Source organism: Equus caballus, chromosome 29 (genome assembly GCF_041296265.1).
Source record: "Equus caballus isolate H_3958 breed thoroughbred chromosome 29, TB-T2T, whole genome shotgun sequence".
In the NCBI taxonomy this organism is placed as follows: domain Eukaryota; kingdom Metazoa; phylum Chordata; class Mammalia; order Perissodactyla; family Equidae; genus Equus; species Equus caballus.
In genome coordinates, this window is record NC_091712.1 from 44,175,018 (window position 1) to 44,191,611 (window position 16,594).

Genomic DNA, 16,594 nt, shown 5'->3' on the forward strand with positions numbered 1-16,594 from the left:
GGAAGTCCATATTCTTTTGTGGTGGAAAAAAGAAGACCTTATTGTTGCTAAATATACACAGGGTCCTCACAGCAAAATGGAACAAAGATTGAGAAACATCATCAAATTTTTCTTTATTCAAAGAACACTGAAAATGGCAAATATTACAGACACTAAACCCCAGAAATTGAAAAGAGATAAAATTTACTGGCATATTGATGAAAGCCAGACATAGCTGGAAAATTTCCTTCTCCTTGCATGCACACAGGCAATCATGCAATCACAGATTTTGCTGGTGCTTCTGATTTGTTCAACAGTGTCCCTGATTCCTGTTCTATTGCTCTTAGATCTGCATCTTGAAGAGGTTTATTGTAAGACTTTTCCTCAGATCAGACAGATGAAAACTAAGCTTTCTATTTTTATTCATTTAAACAAGGACACTAAGACATTTGTAACTCAAAAAATGTTTAAATATGAGCTTGTGTTTGCTTTACAGCTGTGGCCCATTTGATTGGAATTTGTGATTGGTTGCGAAGTCCCACCTCCCTCTGAGGTATTTCTGATGTTATTCTGTCATATCCCAGGATGAACCAAGTTGGCTTGGCAGACGTAGCATCCAACATGACAAACAGGATGGTTGATGCTCCTGGTGTCTGGTGCTGGTGTCAGGCTAAGCCTTCCTGCTGAAATGAAGTGGAATGAAAAAGACTGCATTTAGGGAAAGAAAATATCACTGAAGCACTGAAGGTCTGAAGCAGCAGGAACTCTGAGGTCAATTACTGGATGAAAACAGAAAGATACAGGAAAGCCAGGGTGACACAGCCACTTCTGTCCCGAGGGTGCTGCCACTGCATCCTCACCTGGAGGACAGCCAGGGCAGGGCCTGCCCAGGGTGGGAAATCTTGGGGGGACACACTCCCTCTCCTGCTGACCCCCTGAGGACTCCCAGGGGAGATGCTTTAGCGCTGCGCCAAGTCTTCCTCGATTTTATACGTGGGACGCTGCCACAGCATGGCTTGATGAGTGGTGTGTAGGTTCACACTCGGGATCTGAACCTGTGAACCCTGGGCCACCAAAGTGGAGCACGCGAACTTAACAACTATACCACCAGGCCATCCCCTTTTCACGTTTTTTTAATGTAACTTGATAAGCTACATCTAGAATATATATGGAATTGCAAAGTGCCATGAGTAGCCAGGATATCCTTGAATAAGGTGAGAAGACTGCTGTGTCGGCTATCAAGTTGTATTATACAGCTACATAATGTGGTGTTGGTGGACAAGTGAGCTAACTGAGTAGAACAGAAAACCTAGAAAGAGACTCGCATGCACATGAATCATGGCCCTGTGATGTATGACAGAGACCACACTTTAGATCAGTGGGCAAGGATGGGTTTTTTCAATAAACAGTACTGAGAAAATTGACTAACCAGACAGGAAAAAAAAAGAAAGGAAAGAAAACAGACTCCTTGCTAACAACGTGCACAAAATTAATAAAGCAACTAAAGACTGAAATGTAAATTCCAATAACTGGAGCCAAACTCGGAGTCCAACTCAATTGATTTCCCTTTCTCTTGCGAGCATGTTCTATTTTCTTGGTTCTCCATGTGTCAGGTAGTTTTGGGCTGTGTCCTGGTTGTTATGCAAACAAAGCTGTGGAATTCAGAGTTCTCTTATTTTTCTCCACCATTGCTGAGTCCTTTACTTCGTAGATGGTCTTCTTGGCTGGGCTGGAACTGCGGTTCCTGAGTGGAGTTTTAGTCTGTCCAGATCTCTGTCTTCAGCAGGTGACTCTCAGTTGGTTGCCTGCATGTGTCTTTCAGGGTCAGCCAGTCAGGAGGGGAGGCAGACTGTGGGGATCCCTTGTCTGGCTCTCTCACTTATGGAGTTTTGCCATTCTCTTCAGCGTTCATACCATGTTCCTGGCTCCAACCTTCTGGTTCCCCGCACCAAAACAGACTGCAAGTTATTCCATGTGGGTCCTCTTGGCACCTATCACTGTGCTTGCTGTGCAGACCACAGATTGAAGACCTAGAAACAGAAACTTATTATATAGCTCCCAGCCCCTCCTCCAAGAGCATGAACTCCCCTCAGAGTCTATATGCGTCAGTGCTCCGTCTGGTTCCTTCAGGGGGTTGCTTCTTGCCTCTTGTAATGCATCCAGGTTTTATACTTGTTTTCTGCAGGGGAGGGAAGGTCATCCAGTGGGTCTTAGTCCTTGATTACCAGAAGTAGAAACTCACAGACCAAATGTAAAAGTAAAACCTTTTAGAAGAGAGTGCTGGAGAATATCTTCATGGCCTCGGGGTAGGGAAAAATTTCTTAAACAAGATACAGTAAGTAATAACCACAAACGGACAAGTTTGCTAAATTTAACACATTAAAATTAAGAATTCTATTCATCAAAGCACACACACACAAAGAATGAAAAGATAAGACAGCCTGTGGGAAAAGATATTTGACAAAAAACTAGTATCTAGAATATATAAAGGGCCTCTACTACTCAGTGAGAAAAGCCAGAATGACCAACAGAAAAATGAGCAAAAAGACTTGAATGAGCATATCACAAAAAAGGTGATCAAGGGCCAGTGAACATGTGACCACGTGCTCGATCTTATCAGCCATCGGAGAAACACAAGCTAAAACTGCACACGCAGGAGAGACATTCTGCCTTGCCATCACACCATAGAATGTAAAGCTGAGTACTACCAAATGTTGACAAGGACAAGGACACAGAGCATCGGGAACTCTCACTCAGAGCTGAAGGGAGGGGACTTGTGCAATCACTTTGAAGAGTTTAGTGTTATCCAGTGAGTTGACAATAATCATGCCCTATTTTTTACTCAGCAGTTCCGCTCCTAGGATATACCTCAAATACAAGTGTTGATGTGTAGAAAGATATATGCACACTTTCATAGTGGTATTACTCATAATGGCACCATGTGGGAAGAACTCAAATGCCCATCAATAGAAGAATGGATCCAGAAGTGGAAGATTATTTATTCAATGGGATTCTATTCCACCATGAAAATAAATGAATGCCAGATATAGAAAACAACATGGATGAATCAGGGAAACAAAATATTGGGGGGAAAAAGCAAATCCCCAAAGAATATGTACAGTATGATTCAATTTACATAGCATTCAGAAACGGACAAAATGAAGCTGTCTATTCTATGGAGGCACACACATGTTGTAAAACGAGGAAGAAAAGGCAGTGATCGCTAAAAATGTCAGAGGCCTGGGGTGCGTGTGATGGGGAAGAGGTAAATGGGGATTTGGGGTGTTCTGTCTCTTGTTCTGGATGGTGGTCACAGGTGTTAGATTTACCTCCACTGGTTAAACTGCACACAAAGTCATATTCATGTACATATTCATGAATGTCACCATTAAAAATATTAAAAGAGAGAAAGATAATTATATTCTAGTATTAAAATCGACAGGAGCAAAATTATTAATCATTTTAGTTTGAAAGTGATAAGACAAGAAAAGCATTTCAGACCCTCTCCCTGCTCTTCTCTTCCTGGGCCCGGACAGCTGAAAGTCACCATGCGGCACAGTCTGGACAAGCAGATGTGGGGAAGTCCCCAGCTAAGATTTCCTGTCCAGAGAAGCAGTCAAAGCCTCACAGAAAGATATTTCTTTTCCCCTGCACACTTCCCTTCACCCTTTTCCTCTTTCTCCAGCCACAAATGCAGGGCCATCTTGCTACTGTGAGCTGACAAGCAGAAGGGTGGAGAGTGGGAAGGTGGGACAATCTGGTCCCTGATGGCGTTGCTGAGCTACCATGCTGGCCATGTGTGCCTACTCTAGGTTCCAGTTGGGTCAAACAGAGAAACACTGTTTGCTGTTGTTGAGTTTTCTGTAAGGAATAGCTATTAGTAAACAATGGCCTGGACAGACAAATGGACAAACTCCATTTGAAGCTCTACAACTTAATGTTGCAGATCCAATGTGGACAAGTCACTTAACCTTGATTGTTCTTGTGTTCCTTTTTTAAAAAAATCAATTGATTGGTTGGTTCAGAAAACCTCTAAGCGTCCATCTAGCTGGAGTCTCTGACTGCATAGCAGTGTTCACTTTTCCACATTCACTGGGAAGAGTGCAATGCATCAGCTTAAAAAATTTAGTGAAACACAATTCAGTGACTATGCTATCTAAACTTCTATTATTCTAATTCCATGAACTATTTAAAAATAGAGCAATAAAAAAACCAACTAGGATCTGGAGACGTATAGAACAGTACTTTTCACGTTTCTAACAGCATTTGTTCAAAGAGAGGTATATTTTTTAATAGCTGTTGGATTGGATTCTCGCAGAGCCCAAGCTATTCTCCTGGTGATAAGTTAGGCATTTTTAGAAACCACATTAACTCCTACAGTCCGTAATCCAGAGCAAACTGAAGTAGAAACTTAGAACGTCTGCATTTTTGACCATGTCCTTTCCATTTCTCTTCTGACCATCCATTTAATGTTGGTGACCTCCAGGTTCATTCTTGGATCATTGATCTCATCCTACCTGATCTAGCAGAGCAACTTCAGCCTTTCCCAAGGTTTCAGCTACCGCTTATATACTAATTACTCTTAAATCTTTATCTCTAGTTCTGAGTATGCTTCTGAGTTCTGGATGTATATGTCTAACAACCTACTGAAATTTTCAGTTTCTTAAATTCTACATGCTTCAGATTAACTTATCATCTTCTTTCACAAAACTGCTGCTCTTCCTTTCTTCAGATCTTGGTGATTAGCACCATCAGTTGTCACAAGAGGGGCCTCAGTGATGCAAATTGGTCAGTACCAGGGCTTTAATTTTAGTTTGAAAACCAACTAAGGGAATCAGGACCACAGGGAGTGAGAGGGTGAGTGAAAATCATTGAGCGTTCAGAGTTGTTGTGGGAAAACAAAACCTCCCATCAAATCTGATGAGCAGGGACAGGGCTGAAATTGAGAGATAAAATCAAGAGTCAGGTCAGTGGTGAGGAGGAAGTGACTTTGTTTATTTTTGGTGAGGAGGAGTGGCGCTAACATCTGTGCCAATCTTCCTCTTTTTGCTTGAGGAAGACTGTTGCTGAGCTAACATCTGTGCTAATCTTCCTCTGTTTTGTTTGTAGGACGCCGCCACACATGGCTTGATGGGCAGTGTCAAGGTCCATGCCTGTGATCTGAACCCGTGAACTCCAGGCCACCCAAGTGGAGCCCACGAACTTAACCATTACACCACCAGGCCAGCCCCAGAAGTGACTTTAATAGGACGAAGGAGAGAGTGAAGTTAGAAGAACAGCAATGCTGGAGAGGCTGCAGCTTGCCCCCAGGCTGTCAGCTGCATGTGGCAGCCATACCTGTCATCTCCCTGAATGTGCCTGCTCTCATTCCTCTTGCATTTGCACTTGCTGTTTCCTCTTCCTGATGGGCCCACATTTTTGCCTTTGTCTGGACTTTCCTCCTAATTGTTGTAGACTCAGCTGAAGCATCTTCTCTGCGAAAACTTACCTCACACTCTAGACAGTTTCCCTACTCTGCCTGTATCTCGTACATACCTCTTTGTCTGCAGTCCCGACATTTTTTATATCTGTTTACATTTTTCTTTTCTTTTAGTTTTATTTTAAAAAGTAATATATATGAAAATGCTTTGAAGTTAAATAATGCCTCTGGTTTCCAGAAACAGCAGACTGGTTTAGTGAGATTAACTCTCCAGCTAAAAACAATGAAAAATATTATATAACATAGTTTTACATATTTAAAAAAATAACTTTAAGGGCCAGCCCGGTGGCGTAGCAAAGTTTGCGTACTCTGCTTAGGCCACCTGGGGTTTGCTGGTTTGGATCCCTGGTGCGGACCTACGTACCACTTATCAAGCCATGCTGTGGCTGGCGTCCCACATATAAAGTAGAGGAAGATGGGCACAGATGTTAGCTCAGGGCCAGCCTTTCTCAAAAAATAAATAAATACAACTTTAAAAGTATCAAAAATCTGAAAAGACAGTAGAAAATCCAAGTTATTGCATGAAAGTCTGCAATGAGAGCTATGAGCATATGTATGTGCTGTATACGTATGAGAGTGTATGTGCTCACCAAAGGTGCTCATGTCCTGAGGGCATTTGCTGTATCTATGCTTGGGTTTTGGTTCTGCAGCCACATAGTACAAGAGGAACAGAAGTCAGTCCTGGTATCCAAGGTCTTAAAGGAGACATCAAGCTGGGATCCCTAAAGGGAATCACACTCGGAGTAAGGGTGAACCATATCTAAACCCACCCTCTACCCCAACCATAGGGGATTTAAAAAACACTGCCTTGGAGAGAAACAGAGCAAGAGAAGAATAATGAAAGAACAAAATTCCAGAGAATTTGGGGCCACCGATCAGCTCTTACAAAGATTTGCACCTGGGTACACATGGTCTAGAACTCAAAGGCCAAGGAAAATCAAACTACAGAATTGGTTTGAGATGGTTGCAACTGTTAGTATCCCAAACATTCTTAAAAAGGAAAAGTAAATGTTCTCTGAAGGAGACATATCCATCCTAGACTTTGGGCAACGAACAAGCAAAAGTAATTGTCAATTACAAACATGTAATTTTCTTGTTTTCCTGACAAGCAGGAAGACAGAGATGACAAGACACCAAACTGATAGTGGTGGAGGGTGGTAGGAAGACAACATGAATGAGAACTGAGAGATACAAAACAGCAGAAACAGAACTGTAAGAATTTCAAAGAGCAGAATTATCAGACACACATTTTAAACAACTAAACATATCATGTTTAAAGAAGTAAAATAAAAACTTGAAATATATGCAGGAAACATGAAATTATAAAAAGGGATGTAGTTTACTTGAAAAACAGAACTTCTACAAATGAATAAATAATCGAAATTTGAAACTCAATGGATACCTTATAAGGTAATAATTATAATTAAAAAATTATAATTATAAAAAAATAATTATAAGACATAGAGAAAATCTTAAAATCCACCAAATAAAATGGACAGATCACTTTCAAATGACTGACAATTACACACAGCTAGATTCTCAACTACAATGTTCAAAGCAGAAAACAGTGCATTGATATCGTCAATTGCCAGCCTAGAATTCTATATCTAGTGAATCTATACCTCATGAATGAGAGTCAAATAAAGGCATTTTCCAGACAAATCAAAACTAAAAGAATTCATCACCAACTGACCCTCACCAATGAGTATTCTAAAGGAGATCCCAAGCCGAAGACAAGCGATCACAGATGCAGGTTTTGAGATTGAGCTCATGAGTGGCCAAGTCAAACTTGCACAGCTCACTGGCCTGCAGTTCTAGGGTGAGAGCTGTAGAATTTCGAAAAAGAATTAATAACAAAGAGAGAACTGAATATCCAGGTAAATGGAAATGAACAAAAACTGAATGTAATATTAATAACAATATTTAGTGGGGCCTAAAAAGGAGAGAGAAATTATGGATGTAGTGGAGTTAAATTATTCTAAGGTCCTTGTATTATCCAAGAAACTAATAAAGGTTTTGATTATCTTTTTTTTTTTTTAAAGATTGGCGCCTGAGCTAACAACTGTTGCCAATCTTTTTGTTTTTGTTTTTGTTTTTTCTCCCCAAATTCCCCAAGTACCTAGTTGTATATTTTAGTTGTAGGTCCTTCTAGTTGTGGCACGTGGGACGCCGCCTCAGCGTGGCCTGATGAGCGGTGCCATGTCCACGCCCAGTATCCGAACCAGAAAAACCCTGGGCCGCCACAGAAGAGTGTGAGAACTTAACCACTCGGCCACGGGGCCGGCCCCTTGATTATCTTTATATCTTGATAATTTAACTATTGATGTTATAATTTCTAGAATAACCAGCAAAATAAGATAATTAAATGCACAACTTCCAAATGATTAGAGGGAAAAATTGAATGATAAGGAATTCTTAGCCAATCAAAATACTACAAAAAAGGAGAGAAAAAAATAGAAGAGATGAGAAATCACAAAATAAGATGGCAGATTTAAACCTAAATATCTTAATAATTACATGAAATGTAAATGACTAAATTTTTGACTTAAAAAGACAAAGAATGCTATATTGAATTTTTAAAATTGAACTGTACACATCCAGAGAATACAGGGAGAATAATAATAAAAGAATGGAAAGAATATAACATTTGTACTTGCTAAAGTATTTGGTATAAATAGATTAATATCAGACAAACTATAAGGCAAAAAACATTGTGAAAGATAAGGAAGGATGCTTCATGATAATAAAAATTTCAATTAATCAGGAAGAAATGATTATCTAATATGTATGCACCTCATAAAATAACACCAAAATATGAAACAAAAACTTGATAGAACTACACAGAGAAATAGGCAAATTCACAGTTATAGGGGAAAATTTTACCATACCCCTCTCAGTGATTGATAGAAATAATCAGACCAACAAAAAGTTGGTTACGATATAAAAGATGGAACAATTTAACGACAAACTAGATTTATGGGCATCTATTGAGCAATGGAACCAACTGCAAAAAACACATTATTTTCTAGTACACAAAGCATTTACAAACAATGATAAAAAGGCAAGAGTTAATACATTTCAAAGGATTGAAACATTATCCAAATATTTTCTGATTATAATGAAATTAAAGGAGAAATCAACAACAAAACGACAGGTAGAAAATTCTCGCATCTTTGGAAATTAACAACATCATTCTAAGTCAGTCTTATGTCAAGTAATAAATTATGATAAAAATTAAATTTTGGTGGCTGGCCGCATGGCCAAGTGGTTAAGTTCACGAGATCTGCTTTGGCGGCCCAGGGTTTCACTGGTTTGCATCCTGGGCAGGGACATGGCACTGCTCATCAGGCCATGTTGAGGCGGCATCGCACATGCCACAACTAGAAGGACCAACAATTAGAAGTATACAGCCTAGGTACTGGGGAGATTTGGGGAGGAAAACCAGAAAAAAAAGTTTGGCAACAGTTGTTTGTTCAGGTGCCAATCTTTAAAAAGAAAATTAAATTTTGAACTGAATAATGAAATGCTGCATATTAAAACTATGGATCAAGCCAGAGAAGTAATAAAGAAAAATGTATAGCTTTGTACCATATATTAGAAAAGAAGACAGGCTGATAATTAATAAGCTTAATATCTATCAAAAAAGTTTAAAAAGCAAACACAAAATTAACCCAAAAAAAGAAAAAGAAAATAAATAATAAAGATAGGAGCAGTAATTAAGTGAATGAAACAAAAAACAAACACGATAGGAAGGATCTAGATAGCTAAAGATCTGTTCTTCAATAACTAATAAAATTGACAAAACCTCTTGTGAAATTGATAAAAAATAGAGAGAAGGTACAAATAATTGATCCTGGAATAAAAAAGAGAATATCACTATAGATGCCACACACACACAAACATATTAGAAAAAAAGATATTGCTAAAACTTTATACAATAAATTTGAAAATATGGATCAAGTGGACAAATTTGGGGAGATGTATACCAAGACTGGCTCAAGAAGAAACGGAAAACTGCAACAGTCCAAAACCTTGAAAGAATTAAGTCAGTATTACATGGCTTCCCTTAAAAGAAAACTCCAGGCCAGCTGGGTTCACTATGCAGTTATTCTAAACATTCAGGGAGGAAACAATGGTTTTCTTACACACACTCCTCCAGACAACAGAAGAAACATTTCGCAGTTTATTTTATGATATAGCAAAAGCTTGGTACAAAAGACAAATATTTCCAGGCTAATTTCACTCATGGACACAGATGTAAAACTTTTCAAAATTTAGTAAAGCCCCACCACAATTTGATAATGAGACTCAAATAATATCAATTGTATAAACGCAGGTCCCATTATCGTGAAGTCATGAGTGGCCACGTCACACTTACCCAGATCCCTGGCTTGCCACTCTCGGGTGAGAGCTGTGGAACTGCAGGAGCCCTCAGTCCCTGCTGTGGCTTTATATGGGAGGGTTTCATTTTTATATGGGAGGGTTTCATTTTTATGTGGGAGGGTTTCATTTTTATGTGGGAGGGTTCCATTTTTATATGGGAGGGGTTTCATTTTTATATGGGAGGGGTTTCATTTTTATATGGGAGGGTTTCATTTTTATATGGGAGGGTTTCATTTTTATATGGGAGGGGTTTCATTTTTATATGGGAGGGGTTTCATTTTTATATGGGAGGGGTTTCATTTTTATATGGGAGGGGTTTCATTTTTATGTGGGAGGGGTTTCATTTTTATGTGGGAGGGTTTCATTTTTATGTGGGAGGGTTTCATTTTTATTCGGGAGGGTTTCATTTTTATATGGGAGGGTTTCATTTTTCTCCTCTTCTTTTCTTTTCCCTCCCCTCTTCTTTCTTTATGTTTTTTGTCTGTTTATCAACTTTTGGCTTAAATGCCAGTGGGGAAAATTCTGATTCTTGTGGTGACTCAGCTCTCAAAGACGTTCACATGGATCAGAAACCCTCTGATTAAGCTGAGAGAATATTGGGGTGCAGGGACCTGTCCTCTACGTCTCCATTTTCCAGGAAATAATTGATTACTTACAGCTACCCGGCCCCCTCCAGCTCCCTGAAGAGGTTAAGAACTTTAATCAGGCTCTGTTTGAGAAAGCAGAGGAAAAATTGCCAATGTCTTACTCTCAATTTCAGGTTATTTTTGGGGAGTTATTGATAAGTTTTACTGTAATAGTAAGCCAAATTCAGCAATATGTTAAAACGACAATACAATTTGATGAAGTCAGAATTATCCAAGGAATGCAAGGTTGATTTAACATTTAAAAAAATCAGTTAGCAATTTTCCATATTAGCAGGTTGATACAGGAAAAAATTCTATGATCATCCCTATAGATGTAAGAAAAGCATTTGATAAAATTCAGTACCAGCTTAAAAACTGAGTAAACTGAATCAGATAAAGAGAAGCTACAAAAATGTACCATAAATATCAAATTTAACAAATGTTTGAGAACTTTCCCTTTGAGATGATGAACAAGAAAAGACCACCTCCTATCACCGCTGTCACCATGGCTGCTCCACACTGAACATGAGGTCCTGGCTATGCACAGAGAGAAGAAAAAAATCAAGACTGTTAACTTTGGAAAGGAAGAAGCCAAACTATGACTGTTGTCAGATAAAATGATTGTCTACGTATTAAATAAAAAAATTTTACAGATAAAATATTAGAATTGATAAGAAAGTTTATAACAGGGTTACCAAAAAATAAAATCAGTATCAAAATTCAATTGTATTTCTATATAAGAGCAACAAATAGAAAATGTAATTTTAAAATATACTATTTACAAATAGCATCCAAACATAGCAATTAGAACAAACATAAAAGAATGATGTGAAAGGCATTTATGAGGAGACATTATTGAAAACCTAAACAAATGGAGAACTATGCCATGTTTATGGAATGGAAGATTCAAAATGCAAAGAGGTTGTTTATCTCTAAATTGATTTCTAGATTCAAAGCAATCCCATTCAAAATCCCAAGAGGTATTTTGTGGAAGTGACATGTAATGGGATAATTCAAAATATTAAAAAATTCCAGGAAGAAGAATAGCCAAGGCATTGAAGGAGGAGGAGGAGAAGGGAGGAGGTAAAGGAAGAGGAGAAGGAGGGGATGAGAGGGCTCGGTCTGCCCAAGGTTAGATATCGTAAAGCTGTATTGATCAATACAAGGTCAGTGCTGGAATAGACAAATAGATGAGTGGAACAGAAAAGAGAGCCTATATATGCATGGTGATATATGGCATAGGGAGTAACTCAGAGCAGTGGGGGAAAGTTGCTCTTATGTTCACCAGGATATTATCTATGAGATATTTATATACCATATATATCAGCTGTAATCATGTAATACTAAATTGTATCATGCTATTATATATTGTTCCCATAATAGTCCAAACCTGGAAACAACCCACATGTCCATCAACAGTGGAATGAGAGAATAGATCAATAAACTCTGATACACTTATTTAAAAAAGATATTTATTTAGAGCCAAAAACAAAAACAAAAAACCAGTAGGCTACTTGAAACAATATGGATGAACCCATAAAATTAAAGTTGAATGAATAAAAAACAAAACATAGAATTTATAGTATAATGCTATCTATATAAAGTCCAACCGTAAGTGAAATTAAACTATATTTTATGGGGATGCATGCAAAGATGGAATTACCATACAAGACAGGAGAACAATCTCTCTTGGTGGAAATAAGGGTGTTGTATTCAGGAAGGACTTCTGGGATCAAATAATGTTCAATTTCTTGACTGGGTTCATAGTTACTTGGCTTTCTAACTATTTATTAAAGGTTACCAATAACACTTATGCACACTTCTGTATATTATATTTTGCAACAGAAATTTTAAAAATATAGTATAATTTGACTTCCAATGAAAATCCATTTTCTGACATGGTTGAGAACTAGTGGTGTTCTACTTATTTGTTAAATGCCAAAACATTTATGCACATTTCTGTATATGTTATCTTTCACAACAAAAGTATATAATTTTATGATTAGACTCCAAATGAAAAAAGCAGTTCCCCAACCTGTCTGGTCTTACTTCCTAGGGGCGCACACAGTCAGATTTCTGATGTTTCTTTTAGTATTTCCTTCTATATTTCTAAATATAAGCTTGTAGTGCTATGTTTTTATTTTTCCCTTTTAGATCCTATTACCGACCGTCTACATCCGCAAGGTGAGGACATACTTTCTTATCTAACTCTCTCTCTAGGCTCACACACACGTTTCCTGTTCTCTTCCACCCCAACTATATTGCTTTTTGTTTACGTCAATTTTCAGAATTTATATTATTATGACTACATAAATATTATTCATCACCAAAATAATTCAACCCCAAACTCCTCTCAATGTGTTCATTGTATTAGTTTCTTTTTTTTTCCCTTGGAGACATCCCTCCAGGATTCCTCATTCTTTTTCTCCAGTTTGGACTGGTGTTTGCGTTATTACACTTATGAAGTATTTTTCAGAGACTTCTACTACCAGCCATGAGACTGTAAGTGATACCAGACTTGCCCTCCACTGAAAACAAGTACAAAATTAGATAACGTGCTACAACTCTTTTCAGTCTTTGAAAAATGAGCATCCCAGGAGAAAAGAGATTCAGAAGGTGAGCCCAGTTGCCCACGACCCTTCTGGCTTTCAGCCTGGAGGTGGTCTTGCCAAGCTGAGGAGGAAGGGGTTGAAGTTCAGATCTCTGAAGTGGTTGGAATTTGTTGGACAGGATTTCTGAGAAGGGGAGCTGCACAGAGAGGAGCACCAAGAAGTCTGCACAGGGATTCTTTGTGGGTCCTGGGCTGCACAGCAAAGGGTGAAACTCTGTGAGGCTAGCAGAGATCACCTGCTGCAGGCTGGCAGCTCAGTGGTGACACCAGGAGGCATGCAGTTCTGGGAGACGTTGAAGCACCAGCCTAGGCAGTGGAGAGACCTCACTGAAAATTTTGGAACAGAGTTGAGATTCCAGAAATGTCAAATCTTAAGAGTAAGGTCCACACTCTACAGGAAGGGACATATCCCAAACGTAACTTCTAAACCAAAATAGGCCCACTCCAAGAAAAAATAAAACCAAGACTGACAAGAGCAAAGTAAGGATGAATAATCTCACTGCCTGCCCGAAAAAACTGTGAAGGGAGACGTGATTTTCTCTCCCCACAACATGTCATACACAATGTCCAGCATACAATAAAAAGTTGCTACATGTGCAAAGAAGTGGGAAAATATGAACCATAATCAATAGAAAATACAGTTTTTGGAAACTGATCATTGGTTCCCTAGATGTTGGAATTAACAAGCAAGAACTTTCAAGCAACTATGTAAGTATGCATATTTATAACAGCTGTTTGAATAAGTGGTCATGATGAGTAAATAAATGGGAAATCTCAACAGAGAAATGTAGATTATAAAAAAGAACCAAAGGGAAGTTAGAAAACTGAAAAGTGCAATATATGAAATGAAAAATTAGTGGGATGAGCTAAATAATGAATTTCAAATGTTAGAAAGAAGGGTCAATGAGCCATTCAATCCAAAAAACAAAAAGAAAAAATATTAAAAAAAAATAAAACATGAACAGAGTCACATTGACCTGTAGGACAATATCAATCAGGACAACTGAAGTGTAGGAAGAATCTAGAAGGAGAGGAGAGCAAGAATGAGCAGAAAATAAATGTGGAAGAATAGTTGGAAATTACCCAAATTTTGTGAAAAGCACAAACTTACAGATCAAAAAATCTCAGCAAATTCTAAGTAGGATAAATACAAAGAAAACAACACTCAGGCAAATCATGGTCAAATCGTTGAAACCAAAGATAAAGAGAAAATCTTAAAAGCAGCCAGAGAAAAATGACAATTTTATACAAGTGAGTGATGACACAAATTATGACTGGTTTCTTATCGAAACAATGGAGGCCAGATGACAATGGAACAAGGTTGTAGAGTTTCGAAGGAAAAAACTGTCAACCCAGATTTCTAAGTCCAATGAAATTTCAAATATTATTAGAAATTGAAGATGCATTAAAGATCCTTCATTGACAGCATAACTGCACTACAAAAATTCTAAAGCAAGTTATTTATGACCTAGGTAGAAATTCAGATCCACAAGAATGAAATGGAGAACACCAAAAATGGTAAATAGAAAAGACTACACACTTTTCTTGTTGCTATTATTATTTTTTATTGAGTTCATAATAGTTTACATCATTGTGAAATTTCGCTTGTACATTATTTCTTGTCTGTCACCATATAAGTGTTCCCCTTCACCCCCTGTGCCCAACCCCCATCCCCCTTTCCCTGGTAACCATTGAACTGTTCTCTTTGTCTGTGTGTTTGTTTATCTTTCACAGCTGAGTGAAATCATACGGTGTTTGTCTTTCTCCATCTGGCTTATTTTGCTTAGCATAATTCCCTCAGGTCCATCCATGTTGTTGCAAATGGGACGATTTTGTCTTTTTTATGGCTAAATAGTTTTCCATTTTATATATATATAGAGATAGATAGATAGATAGATAGATAGATAGATAGATATACACCACACCTTCTTTATCCAGTCATCAGTCAATGGGCACTTGGATTGCTTCCATGTCCTGGCTATTGTGAATAGTACTGCAATGAACATGGGGTGCATGTGTTACTTTGGATTGTTGATTTCAAGTTGTTTGGATAGATATCCAGTAGTGGGATAGCTGGCTCATATGGTATTTCTGTTTTCAGTTTTTTGAGGACTCTCCATACTGTTTTCCATAGTGGTTGCACCAGTTTGCGTTCCCACCAGCAGTGTATGAGGGTTCCCTTCTCTCCACAACCTCTCCAGCATTTGTTATTTTTAGTCTTAGTGATTATAGCCATTTTAACAGGTGTAAGGTGATATCTTAGTGTGGTTTTGATTTGCATTTACCTGATGATTAGTGATGTTGAACATCTTTTCATGTGCTTATTGGCCATCTGTATATCTTCTTTGGAAAAGAATCTGTTCATGTCCTCTGCCCATTTTTTGATCAGGCTGTTTGTTTTTCTGTTGTTCAGTTGTGTGAGTTCTTTATATATTATGGAGATTAACCCCTTGTCAGATACATGATTTGCAAATATTTTCTCCCAATTGGTGGGTTGCCTTTTTGTTTTGATCCCAGTTTCTTTTGCCTTTTAGAAGCTCTTTAGTCTGATGAAGTCCCACTTGTTTATTTTTTCTTTTGTTTCCCCTGTCTGAGAAGACATGATATTTGAAAAGATCCTTTAAGTTCGATGTCAGAGAGTGTACTACCTATATTTTCTTTCAGAGGTTTTATGGTTTCAGGACTTATCTTCAAGTCTTTGATCCCTTTGGAGTTTATTTTTGTATATGGCGTGAGGTAATGGCCTACTTTCATTCTTTTGCAAGTGGTTTTCCTGATTTCCCAACACCATTTATTGAAGAGACTATCTTTTCTCCATTGTATATTCTTGGCATCTTTGTCAAAGATTAGCTGTCCATAGATGTGCGGTTTAAGACTCTATACTTTTTAACTTTCCTCTCCAATTTTTAAAAAGACGTATGACTGGTAAAGCAAATATTACCCCAGTGCTCTGTGGCATTTATAATATATATATATGACAATAAACAAAAAAATGCAAAGAGGTATAGAAAAACGTCGGTAGAGGAGTTAAAATAGAATACTAAAAAACATTTGATTAATCCAAAAGAAGTCAGGAAAGGAGGAACAGAGGAACAAAAGATAGAAAATAAATCACAAAATGATAGACGTATATGCAACTATATTAACATTACATTATAAGCAAATATTATTCAGAATTTATCATTATAATATACTATGATCTAGATCCTTTCTTTTTGTTTTTCCTAAAAACGATTGCCTTATTTTCTCCATGAGATTAGCTTTTTGGGGGGCCGGCCCGTGGCTGAGTGGTTGGGTTCATGCGCTCTCCTTTGGTGGCCTGGGGTTTGCCAGCTCAGATCCTGGACATGGACCTGCACACTGCTCGTTGGGCCATGCGGTGGTGGCATCCCACATGGAGGAGCTGGAATGACCTACAACTGGGATGTGCAGCTGTACACTGGGGCTTTGGCGAGGAAAAAAAATGGGAAGATTGGCAATAGATGTTGACTCAGGGCCAATCTTCCTCATCCTTCC

At 38.2% G+C, this 16,594-nt stretch overlaps 1 long non-coding RNA gene across 1 annotated transcript; it reads right to left on the reverse strand.

The window, feature by feature from the left end:
- Window positions 1-384: 384 nt before the first annotated feature.
- LOC138921394 (uncharacterized) lies at window positions 385-9,926 on the reverse strand. Its single transcript, XR_011433936.1, has 2 exons — window positions 9,837-9,926; window positions 385-662 (listed from the first exon to the last, which is right to left on the reverse strand). It is a non-coding gene; the product is annotated as an uncharacterized lncRNA (long non-coding RNA).
- Window positions 9,927-16,594: the final 6,668 nt, after the last annotated feature.